The 12,940-nt window shown below is 51.1% G+C and overlaps 1 protein-coding gene across 2 annotated transcripts in view; it reads left to right on the plus strand.

The window, feature by feature from the left end:
• Window positions 1-9,850: 9,850 nt before the first annotated feature.
• SPOP (speckle type BTB/POZ protein) overlaps window positions 9,851-12,940 on the plus strand; it is a 68,310-nt gene continuing 65,220 nt past the window's right edge. For both annotated transcript variants that reach the window (XM_040497223.1, XM_040497225.1), the window contains exon 1: window positions 9,851-10,037. The gene's annotated coding sequence lies outside the window, so the exon portion shown is untranslated. The remainder of the gene's footprint in view (window positions 10,038-12,940) is intronic.

The following is a 12,940-nucleotide window of genomic DNA, read 5'->3' on the forward strand; positions in this document are numbered from 1 at the left end:
CAAGGTCACCTGCCAGCCTCCGGGCAGGGCGCCTCTTTCTCCCTACCAAGGGCTTGGCCAGGCAGGAGCTTTGAAGCAAGACTTCCAGGAAGCAACGTCGCCCACGGGCGGTGCTGACTCAGCCCGGACTCCAAGCTTTCAGTCTGGTCCCTGTCCCAGAGTAACCAGCAAAGCAGGGGTGCCTAAGGGACTGTGGCTCTGGGCTGCACAGCAGCTGCTGGGAAGAGGGGAACGTGGGGCACAGACAGTGGGGCACAGACTCTGAAAGTTGTTCAGGCTTTTGCCAAGGGAAAGAGCGAGGGGACCCAACGGTGGCTTGAGTCCTCCGGGTTCCAGCACCCTTTGATGAGCTCTATCTTTTCTCCCTACATCCCTGGCGGCAGGGACGGTGGCTAATCCAGTAGTTTGCATGGGGGAACGAGAACGTATCTGGAATGTTCCCTGGCCCTTGTTGCTAATCTGATAGGGGCGGGGGTGAGGTGACTGGCCATCTCTCGGACTCTCCAACATCCTCTTTTCCCAGATGACCCCACTTGGATGAAAAGGAGCTCCCTTCTCCCTGTACCCTCCTGGCCTTCCCCACGAGCTACCCAACTCCTTCTACCTCTGCTTCCTGCTTCTCCCCTCCCTCCCCTCCCTTCCTTGGTCCTTTTGCTGTCATTTTCGTGTCTCCGTACTCACTCCTACCTTCTCTCTCTCTCTCTCTCTCTCCCTTCCTCTTTCTTTCTCTCTCTCTGTCTCCGTCTCCGTCTCTCTCCCGGTGGTTCTGACAGCAAATCCTTTCCCTGGCACAGGCCCTCAACTTGTTCGCCAGCCCCGCTGGGTTACGCTCCTCATTCTGTGGTTTCTATCCAATTATCCCTCCGGCCGGGCTCGTTGAGGAGCCCTCTCCTCTGGCCGCCCTGCCTCCTGCCCTCCTGCTGTCGCCGCTGCTATCACCCATAATTCATTTCCACTTGGGGATGGGGGTGGAAGACCGTTCGCGACAAACTGGGAAATGTGTGGCCCATCTGCCTTCTACTCCGAGGGCCCCAGAAGAGGTCAGGGAACCTTCGGGGAGAGGACATCATTCCACGGCGCAGGAAGGGCTGCAGGATCTAGTCTTAAGGAACATGGGATCAAAAGGTTTTTTGTTTTTTTTTTTTTTTTTTAGAGACAGACGGTCCTTCAAAACAAGGGCCCAGTGACAGGGCGGACCGGAGGCCTTTGCCACAGAAAACAAAGCTGTGACTCAAAGGCATCACGTAGACGCTTCCTTGCTCATCCACGTTCCTGAGTTGAATGTCTTTGGCTTGGGAATCAACTTGGAGGCTCTTCCAACATAGATAAAAATAGAGCTCATAAATGCCATCACAGGCACTTTCCGATAAGGTGGCCTTTTAAGGGAAGACTGAACTCCCAAGCGGAGGGTGTGAGTCAAAGAGCCTCTGAGTGGGTGCCCAGCGATGACCAGCCTGCTGACCGGCCTGTGGCCAAACAGTGGAGGAAGGAAGGAAAAGCTGCTGGAGGCGTGGGTGCCTGAGACCGTAGGAACCAACGTCCTGAGACAGCTGTTTATTTCACCCATCCATCCCTTCATTCATCATACGAGCATTTATCTGAACACCTACTGTGTGCTAGGAAAGCCGCTTGGCACTTGACACGATAGAGACAAAGGAAAAGGAAATCCCTTCCCCCCCGTGGAGCTTAGCACCCAGGGACACAGAGAGGGGCCGGGCAAGCACGATTCAGGGGTCGAGTGCAGTGGGAACGGGAGATCCAGCTCAGGGTTGGGGGGGCACGCACAGCTTCCTGGAGGAACAGAGGGTAAACCAGAGCCTAGAGAATCAGTAGAGAATTGGCCAAGGGAAGGTGGGGGTGGCGGCAGGGAAAGGCGTGGGGAAGAGTGTTCTGGTAGGGAGTAACGTAACGGCAAGTGCCAAAGAGAGAAGCTGGCTTCCTCGGGGGAATTGAAAGTAGTTCTGCGTGTGACAGGGCAGCGGTGCTGCTAAGTGGGGCAGGGAGGGCAAGACAGCCCCTAGAGACAAAGGCAAGGGTCCCTGGTAAAGACCCTCTCGCCCTATCAGAGAGTACGCGGCCTTGATCCTCCTGAGGGTGATAGAGAGCCGTGGAAAAGTTGCACGCAAAGGAGTGAGTCCATCGGATTGGCATGTTAGAAAGCTCACTCAGGCTGCAGAGCAGAGAATGATCAGGAAGGGGGAGACCAGAGGCTGGGAGGCCAGCGAGGCGACTGCCATGATCCAGGGAAGAATTGGGGCAGCGTCCGTGAAGATTGAAGTAGGCGGCGCCGGGCCGCAACCGAGGTACGGAATTGCCAGAACGCGGTGTCGCATCGGGAACGTGTCAGAGGAATCGGGGACCGTTCCCAGTTCCCAGGCTTGCGCTACGTGGTGAGACAGAGAACCCTGGAGGAGAAGCACGTTTTAGACCCACCATTAGGTGCCCAGGGGGCATCCACCCGAGGATGTCAGACGGCCGGTTGGGTGTGTGAGATGCAAGCTCCAGAGAAACACCTGGCTCAAGACGGATTTGGAAGATTCTTTAGCAGACGGGTGGCGGGGGGGCGGAGAGAGGCGGGGAGCGAGCCAGGGGCAAGTGAAGACAGAGGCACTGAACAGAAGCTAAGGAAAACGGATCTAAAAAGGATGGCCAAAGACAGAAGCCCCAAAGGAGACCAAGAAGGAACAGCCAAAGAGGATGGAAAATGGTCTTCTGCTGTGGGCCTCCTTCTGCTGCAAGAGTGCCCTGACCTACCTTCAAGAATTCACCCCTCCCTGTTGTGGGCCCTGGGGTCCGGATCCTAGGGGAGCGACGCTGGCTGGCTCTGCCTGACCCTCCTGACCCACCTCCCACACCCCTACCACTTGCTTGCTGTGCCCAACCCACGCTCATTTCCCTTGAGTTTCACAAAGACTCCATGTTCCCTCTGGCGAGAAGCTTCATGTCTCTGGGCTCTTTTCCTGCCTCGTTCGCCTTCTCCACACCCCTCGCCTACTGATCTTCCATGTATGCCACCAACCTCTGCTCAAGCCTTCCCTGACACTCATTCATTCGTTCATATTTGTTCAGTGTGTACTCAGCACCTTCCACCCACGTGTCAGCACCGTGCTGAAGGCTGGGACATTATGGAGAGCAGAACAGGCTGCTATGGAGCTGACAGGTGATTAGGGGAGACCGATAATAAGCAAATCCCCGAAGAATTAAAAATTGTTGTTAAGGGGGCGCCTGGGTGGCGCAGTCGGTTAAGCGTCCGACTTCAGCCAGGTCACGATCTCGCGGTCCGTGAGTTCGAGCCCCGCGTCAGGCTCTGGGCTGATGGCTCAGAGCCTGGAGCCTGTTTCCGGTTCTGTGTCTCCCTCTCTCTCTGCCCCTCCCCCGTTCATGCTCTGAGTCTCTCTCTGTCCCAAAAATAAATAAAAACGTGGAAAAAAAAATTAAAAAAAAAAAAATTGTTGTTAGGGTTACGAAGGAAGTCAACCAAGCGCCATGGCAGAGGGTGACCTTATTTGGGATAGGGTGGGTGGTCAGAGGAGGCTGTCGGCGGATGTGAAATTAAACTGAGACCCGAAAGCAGCAGCCATGCGAGAAGCGAGGGTGGAAGTGTTCCCCGCAGAGGGAACAGTAACCGAAAATGCCTATGGAGGCAAAGAGCTTGATGGGCTTTACCAGTTCTAGGAACTGACGCATGGCCGGCACGGCGGAAGCAGAGACAGGAGAAAAAGGGACACGAGACGTGGTTGAGTAGACTACGGCAGGCGGTGGGCCCAAGTCTGGATTTTATTCTTGGTACAACGAGAAACACTCAAAGGTTTCGAGCAAGGAGGGGCAGCACAATCTGACTTACGTTTTAATTAGATTGCCCCCCTTGCGGAGTGAAAGAGTGGACTGAGGGACGAGCCAAATGTTAGGAAGACTAATGAGGATCTCCTCGTTGCGGTTCGGGGAAAAAGAGGGTGGTGGCCGGGTCTTGAGCGGGACTGGGAAGATGGAGAAAAGCCGGTAGCTTCAAGGGATACTTTGCAACCAGAGCTCCCAGGAATTCCTGATGGATTCGCTAAGAGGGACGAGGGGAAGAGAAGAATGATGCCTGGTTCCTGGCCTGAATGAGTGGAAAGGGAACCAGGCCGGCTCGGCTTGGCTGAAGCACATCTCCCGAAGCCCAGGGCTTAAGAAGCAAGTACCAACTGAAAACCACTGGGTTGGAGAGGCTTCATGGTCCCTTCCGGTTTGGGAATTTTTTAAATTCTAAACTGAGAACTCTAGGGGCGCCGGGGTGGCGCAGTCGGTTAAGCGTCCGACTTCAGCCAGGTCACGATCTCGCGGTCCGTGAGTTCGAGCCCCGCGTCGGGCTGTGGGCTGATGGCTCGGAGCCTGGAGCCTGTTTCCGATTCTGTGTCTCCCTCTCTCTCTGCCCCTCCCCCGTTCATGCTCTGTCTCTCTCTGTCCCAAAAATAAATAAACGTTGAAAAAAAAATAAAAATAAAAAAAAAATAAACTGAGAACTCTATGTGAATAGGGAAAATATTTCTGTTTCTTTTGACTTCTCCTATAGTTAACGCTGGTAGAGTTCTGTACCCAGGGAACATTCATTAAGTGCTCGTTGACTGTTCATTTTGGCAGGGACCTTCTATAATTTAATTTTAGATTAAATTCTCTTCTTTATTTTTTTTTAAATTTTTTTTTCAATGTTTTTATTTATTTTTGGGACAGAGAGAGACAGAGCATGAACGGGGGAGGGGCAGAGAGAGAGGGAGACACAGAATCGGAAACAGGCTCCAGGCTCCGAGCCATCAGCCCAGAGCCCGACGCGGGGCTGGAACCCACGGACCGCGAGATCGTGACCTGGCTGAAGTCGGACGCTTAACTGACTGTGCCACCCAGGCGCCCCTAAATTCTCTTCTTTAAAACTAGGACTCTAACCTAGAGTAAACTTTCAGTTGAACCAACCCACCTTGATAAAGTAGAGCCCTGGCAAGAATAAGCTAAAGCTGTAAAATCCAGACTAATTTCTACTTGAGTTGAGGCAGAGGGGGAAAAAAATGTGTTTTTGCTGAACTAATTATCTACATTTGGGTACACATTATTTTAGGGCAAAGGCCAACAGGCGGTGCAATCCCATTCACAATAGGACCAAAAAAAAAAAAAATCACTGAAAATAATTCATAACAGTGAATGATCTGTCTTTGCTAACATGCTCTTTGTTGAAAACCAATATTAACCTTCTAACGCTTCTTTCGAAGCAACAACTTCAGGGTATTTTCAGACCAGGTTAAAGATGCTCGAGGTGGAGGTGGCCGTGTTGCCAGCCCGAGGCCACATTCAAAGAAAAGCTAGGGCTCAAACTTGCCACTTCTCTTCTCTTCCCGGCGGCTGCGTCTTTGCCTGGCACTCGGCTCCTCCGAAAGCAGGTTTCCCAGCCGTGTTTCCAGGTTAAAAACTCAGAACTTCAATTCATCTGTGAGCATATGGATCACATCCTCGGATAACTACACCATGATAAGCCTTTCATTTTATTAAAGAGGGACGTAAAGTAACGTAAGGCCTTTTACATGCCGAGCACTTTCGAACAAATATCATGTCGTCTGATGCCACTTATTACCCTGTGATGAATGTCCCGCTTCACAGGTGAGATGGGAGAAGGGGCCGTCCGGCCTCTGACCAGCTTCCTGTTTGAGATGAGCCTTCTGCTGTGGATAACGTCCGTGAGAAGGAGTGCTAACCACGACACCACGGATGCCATGACAACAAGGCCTTTCTTCGCGGCTCCCCATGGTGATCAGGGCCCAGGATGTTGACCAGGCTCGGCCAACAGGGTGGCTACCGCCTGGGTTTTGGGTTTGCAGCGGGAGGCACGAAGACGAAAGAAGTTGCAGCAGCAGCAGAAGCCATAAGCCTGGCGGTGGCACTTTGTGGCCGTGCCCAGCCGTGGGACCTCTGGCCGCAGTGTCCTGCTGAGGAAAGTTGTTCTTCTTCCACAAGCCTTTGGTTTTCAGCCGGGTTTCCAAATCTGATTCTTCAGCTCCTGTCAGTTCTGGAGGCCAGAGGTATTTCTCCAATAACTTCCAGTTGGGGTTGACACAGCCAGAGCTGGTACAGTTCCGGCAACCAGAGACCCTGACCCGTCTGTGAGGAAACAGATTCGAAGGCCAAAGAGCTTGTTCAGGGACCCCAGCTAACAAGTAGCAATGTTCTGGCTGAGAAATCGGTGCTGTTTCCTTGATTCTGTGCTTTCCCAAAGAATTGGAAAGAGTTGGAGAAGAGGAATGAGAGTCGTGTACGGGTCAGAGCAGGGCTTGAAGACCGGCACCTGTATGAACACTTACCCCCCCAAACCCACATTCAGTAACACCCATAAATGAGTGTATCTGCTCTATGCCAGGGACTCCGCTATGTTCAAATAGTATTTCAGTTAATCCTCAGATGGGGGACATTATTTTCTCCACTGGGTGGATAAACTGAGGCTGGCAGGGGTTTGTATTATAATAAGTGTTAGTGTTGGGTGTGAACCGGGGTCTCCAGACAAGGAGGCTGGAGCTCATTCATTAAGCCACAGCTCCCTTGCTGTGACATTTACTCAATCAATCGATACTTTCTCCACTGCCGATTTTCCATTAACCCCACTGTGGCCCCAGCACGACCTCATCAACGTGTTCTTGATGGCATGCTTCCTTGCGTGTGGTCTTAACCCTGGGTCCCGGAGTGTTATCATCTGTCTCTGTTCCTTTAGACTGGGAGCCTCCAGAGCACAGGGCCATGCCTCCCCACTAAGGATATTCCTTCCTGAACATACGTCTCTGATGTCCATGCGGGGCTCCGCCATGGCAGGCCACCGGCCTGGGGTCCGTTGACTGGCCAACCGAATCACTGTATCCAGAGGAGAGAAGGACTTCCTCTTGCCACAGCGCTCCCAACACTGTAAGATGCGAGTTTGTCCTCCTCTTCTGTTCAGCCCTGCCTACCCCCACCTCCCTTACAGCTTCAAGGGAAATCATGCCTTTGCTTACTGGACTGTAAAATGGAGCTGAAAATCTTCATTGGCAGAATAAATACCAGATGTCTTGCAGTCTTCTGAGGCAGAACCCTTGCCCAGACCTGGCTCCTGATGGCCAATGAATACTCTTGTCATTTGTGTTTTGGAATTAAGAAAACTGAGTTCGGCATGTTTCCTACCCTCACAAGGAGCAGCGAATTGAATCGGTGCCATTGTAAGCTTGATGGTTGTTGCATAGATAAAGCCCTCATTAAGTCCCTCAAGAGAAGAAAAGAATTTTATTTTGAAGATAGAGGAGTTGGGGGGGGGTGCTTCTTGCTTGTCAGCAGTTATAACAACAAAACAGTAAATGGAGGAAATAATTAAATAACCGCACTTTCCCCCCCCATCCCCCCACACCTCGTCAAGGGGCTGGGTGAGTTTTTAATTAGTGCTTCGTTTTCAATAAATCTGTATCTGTACGTGGTGCTGATTCTTTCTTGGATAAGGGAAAGATAATAATGAGAATCCTATTTTTCAGTCCCACACTAAAGGGATGCCTAGTATATTTAATCATGCTGTAGAAATCCTGGCAGCTTTCTCTGAGCCCAGCCTCTGCTCTAATTACATTTCTAGATTTTAGTAAATTGAAAGGGAAAATGTAGGAACAAAATAATTAAAACCGAAGAGGAAGTGCATATTAAAAAGGAGAAGCTGTTTAAAATTCTTCCACACGGTGTTTCCAAGGACATCTACAGTCATTTAATCAGATCCACACCAAATCAAAGCCCTTTGTACCGAAGCTGGTGGATCACATCTCAGGTGGGCGGTGTGGTCCCCACAGCAGAATGGGAGCCTCGTTGCACCAGGCTACAGATGGGGATAGGACTCATGTCCTTCCAGATCTCGGGAGGCTCAGGGCCAGCCTGGACAAGCTGCTAGCACAGACACACTAGCCCCGCGGGGTCCCCTCCCAGGTCCCAGGCAGAAACTGACTATATGACATTGATTAGCCCCAGCTGTAAGGGAGCTAAAGGAGGCTGTCGGTGCCTCCAGTTTCCTTTTTCTGCACCCCTTCCCCCTTCTATGCCTCCCCCTCCGAGGAGTACCCATTTTCGTTCTTCCTTTGCCCGCCTGTGAATCCTAAAGAGAACAGGAAGGGAACAGCCTCAGGGACACCCTGGAGTCAGTTACTTGAGCCCGGTTACCGAGTTACCTGCGGGGCACTCTTGAGTTTTCACCAGCACCAAAAAACCTTGCTGGCTTCAGCCGAAGGAATGAATGTTTGTTGAGGGTGGTGATGAGTGAACTCAGCCTAATAGGTGACACAAGCTCTTTCTGTTTCAAGCAAGGGAGGCCCAGTGGCTCACAGCCCTGCGGAATTGAGGACCTCCGTCTCTTGATCATGTCTGAAATACAGTAGGAGCAAGCTCTGGGAGCTAGGAGTGCTTTGTGGGTGATTCCTAGGACGGTTGAAGCTGGGGGACTGTGGGGCGTGCTTGTGTACTTGAAAGTGGAAAGCGGCCTGGCAACTGTCAGGGGTTTCTTTCCCCCCCCGCCCCCCCCCCCCAAAGCTCTGCTCACTGGCTCCCAGCCTTCCCTAATGAATGGACACACCAGCCACCTGGCACCGGGGCACATGTGGCAGGAAACAAGCGAGCACAGTCTCCTGGAGACAGTCCCACGGCAGCAAAGCTTCCGGAAGCTGTTCCCAAGGCAGGGCCCACGCCTTATCACCCCACGACCTGCAGGTTCATCTGGTTGCTCTTTTGGGTTCAATGCCTCTGGCATTTGAGTGTGTGTGTGTGTGTGTGTGTGTGTGTGTGTGTGTGTGTGTGTGTGTGAGATGATACTATCTCAGTGTGGAAAAGAGACAATCCCCGCTCCGGGTTACCTGGCTGGATTCAGGAAGAACAATTTTTGAAAGTTTAAGCTAAAGGAAAGAATTGTAGCAATAACAAATATTCCGTCATGGACCTTACCACTCTAACGTGGAGAGGACTTTTTTTCTCCCAGGGCCAAGAGGCTGAGGCTTTTTTTCTTTTTTTCTTTTTATATTTCTTTATTTTTGAGAGACAGAGTGAGAGTGGGGGAGGGGCAGAGAGAGAGGGAGACGCAGGATTGGAAGCAGGCTCCAGGCTCCGCGCGGGGTTCGAACCCACAGACCGTGAGATCATGACCTGAGCCGAAACCGGATGCTCAATCGACTGAGCCACCCAGGCGCCCCAAGGTTTTTTTTCTTTTAGTCAACTCAAGAGTCGTTGATGGCCCTTGGGAGCTAGGATGTGGGGCCGACTGGGGACCCAGGTGTCCAAGACAACAAACTGTCATTGAATCTGCTTCCTTTCAGTTAAGCCACCTAATATGCCCGCCTTGCCCCAAAAGCACGGTCCCTCTTGATCGTTTCCAAAGGCCAAAATTTAAAAAGCTACTTAAAAGTCTTCAGCATTGTCATAAAGTCCAAAGGCGATTTTACTGACACAAAGTTAGTTGGAAAAAGTGAGGGAACGCAAGTTACGCTTGTTGCTGATCCATAAACTGGTTGCAAATACACGTCGCTACTGTTAAGTGCCTCCCTTGTTACGCTGCCCACCCTGATCGGCCTCTATTTGGTCCTCGCACCTCCGCGCAGCCCGCCGAGCCGGGCACGTCACCCCCTCCGAGTTCCCGCCTCTTTCTTGTCAGGCCCCTCCTTCTCCTCAGATTCCCCCCTCCCCCTCCCCGCCCCCCCCCCCCGGCCCTGGGGAGACGTCGGGACGCATGCGCAAGAGGGGAGGTAGGCGGAGTCTTGAGGAAGAGGGAGGAGGGGCAGGAGAACGCAGGGAGGGGAGAAGAGGGGCGGAGGCCGCGCGGGGTGGGGCCCGGCGGGTACGCGCTCGCTGCGTCGACGTGCTGACGCCATGACGCCCCGGCCGGTGTGTGTCGGTGTGTGTGTGTGTGTGTGAGTGTGCGCGCTCCGAGTGTGTGTGTATTTGTGTATCGGCGGTCCCGCAGGTCCCGGATGTTGCGGACAGTATGAAGCGAGCGCAGGGGGACGGGGACCAGCAGCTGTCGCCGCCGCTCTCAGGTGAGTGGGGGGAGGAGAGTCAAGGGAGAGGGTTGTCCTGTCGGAGTGGGGGGGGCGCCTCCCTTAAGAGGTGACTGACCCCCCACTACCCCCCCCCCCGCCACACATATACTCTTCTCTGTCCCATATCCCACATCCTGGGTTACGTGGCCTGGGAATGCCAGAGCCTAATCAGCCGTTCCTTCTCCCAATCCCAAGCATTCAGGAGACACAAACGCGCCCCCTGCCTTCCGCCCCCCCCCCCCCCATTTTCCCAGCCCCATCCCCCTTGCCAAATAGTGAGCTGTCGCCTGCGGCGAGATGGGTGACTGCGCATGCGCGAGTGTGAACGAGCTAGGGGTGCTTGCTGGCTGCCCCCGGGGCGCATGCGCATCGCAGTGTTGCAGGGACCTGCGGGATAAAGAGCCCCTTGACCATGCGCCCGCCTCTTTCCCAGGCAGTGGGCTGCCCGATAGTGAGCCTGTTGCTCCTATCCGGAAGGGAGAGTGTAAATGACTCGAGGGACTTACTGACAAAGCACCATTCGCATCTGGTGTTGCCCTAGGGACTCACAGGCTACAAATGCCTTCCAGAGCCAACCGTGCCCCACGCTGACCTTTCTTTGGAAACTGTCACTGCAACTTCTAGTTCCAGCATTGCTTCCCCCCTCCCCCCCGCCATCGTCATGTTGTACCTGTAATACAAACATCCCCTGAACTTACCAGTAGGTGCCTCAACCCATTCAGTTATTCTGGCGGGGGATTTTGGTAGCCTTTCTTAGGAGGACTAAGGGTCACAGAAAAGAAAGTAAGGGTGACTGCCTTTTAGCAAAATTCTTAATTATCTGCATAGAACTAGATAAAGATAGAGATAAAGAGAACACAATGTAAGGGTTAGAGCAATAACTGTAAATCAAGACATCAGGGTTCTCTCATCTCTAGCCCTCCCAGTTCGTGTGACCTATTTGCCTCTTTTTTTTTTTTTTTTGCTATAAGATCTTCCTTTAAAAAAAAAAAAAAGGATCTTCCTTAGCGCTTTCGTTTTAGCTGTACATTATTGATGCTCTGTGAACATCACATGAAAACAAAAGTGATCGGAACCTACTAGTGGACGATAACTTACCCAGCGGAGGTTTTAACTTTAAGCAGTGGGAGTGATAGTTCTTGCACATTTGCAAAAACAAAGAGCAACATAAAACAAGGAACTCAGGAATATTTCAGTGATCTAGGACCTAGGTTTTCGGTGGGCAGATTCTTCACGGCCCTTCATTTGCTGCCGTGTTGCCACTCTTGGCTACTTTGCTGCTGCTCACCTTTGCCCTCAGAACAGGGCGAGGAAATGGTAAACTCTAAAAAATAGAAGGTTTGCTGAGTAGCATTGAAATGAATAGCTGACTTGTTGGGAGGGGGCAGCTTTTTTGTGTTTTCTCAGTTACCTTTGCCAACCCTGTTTCCTATCTGGATAACGGGATGGATGGGCTATGTTAGTAAGCCTTATTTTCTATTTTCGTTCCTTTGTTTTCTTTCTTTGGTATTCCGTCAAGGCTTTTTTCAGCTGCCATTCTTAACTGCAGGACCTTATGTTTTGGGGCCTCAGTGTGTATATATTTTTTTCACTTCTCCTTTTAACTCTGGCCTTTGCATGGTTCAGTTGTCTTTTGTGCTGTTTTCTGTTGCCATCGTTACAGTGGGACCCAAGGGACGACACAGAGGAAGCACAGGAATTTGGGGGGCATAACTCATCCTGTTTCCAGGAAAGAGCTGGAGACTCATCTTCTATTTCTTGTGTGAAGAATGAGGGGTATAAGTTCTTGTGATCGCTCCACACTTAGGGTGAGGGTGGTTGTTTGCATTGGCACTTTGGTGACTTCCGTCAGAGCTCTTCATAGAGGTTAGTGTACTGGGAGATGTTTGATGTCGTCCGTGTCCCAACTTGCATCAGGTTTTGGTAAAAACCTTGAAACAAAACTATGGGGGTAGTTGGTAGGTATCCATCTCTCAGGAGGCGTCTGTCCTCTCTGATGCTTTGTTTTTATCTGGAAACATTTCATCTGGTTGAATTTACTGAAGCCCTGCTTAACGTTTTTGTGGAATGAAGGCATGATTGCTCTTAGGATTAAGAGGAGCATCATTAATTAATTTGCATTGGTGCAGAGCCGTGTTTCCAAATGCTATGTAAAATGGGTAACGTACACATGAAACAAAACTCAAAAGGTGCATAGAGGGTGAAGAATCTTCCTTCTCCTGCCCTCTTTTCATCTGTCTAGTTAAACTCACCCCCACCCCCCCCAAGGAAACTGTTGTTACCTGTGTCTTGTTTACCCTTCCAGAGATAGTCATGGCTTTCAAAAGCATACACAACTATGTACTGTTCGAAGTTCCTGATTTTATTTACTGTTTTACACAAATGGTAAGACACTGTAGCCATTATTCTGCATTTTGCTTTTTTTACTTTGTATATCTTGGCCATCATTCCATAGAGCAATAGAGTACCTCTTCCGTTTTGAAAGATGACAGATACTCCCTTGTATAGATGTACCATCATTCAGTCAGCTCTTATTGTTGGATACTTAGGCTGTTTCCAGGGCTACAGTTAATTCTTTGTATGTGCTTTTTGTGTACATGGGTATCTTTTGGGTGAATTCCTAGCAGAAGTGCTGGATCAGGGGATATATGCATTTTTAGTGTTGTTAGATACTGCTGAATGACTCACCATAGAGGTTGTACGAATTTATATTCCTGCCAGCAGTGAGTCTGCCTCTTTCCTCACCAGCACTGTTATCAACATTTTTTTTTTTCCTTTGTGCAGTCTTTTAGCTACGATTTCAAGTTCATCATGTAGCTTGTTAAGCCTTATTACACCCAGGAGTTGTGGATACATAACCGTGGCCGTTTTTGCAGATGGGAGTGGCCGGGGAAGATACT

Source organism: Herpailurus yagouaroundi, unplaced genomic scaffold (assembly GCF_014898765.1).
Source record: "Herpailurus yagouaroundi ecotype Mexico unplaced genomic scaffold, PumYag 189, whole genome shotgun sequence".
Taxonomy (NCBI): Eukaryota; Metazoa; Chordata; class Mammalia; order Carnivora; family Felidae; genus Herpailurus; species Herpailurus yagouaroundi.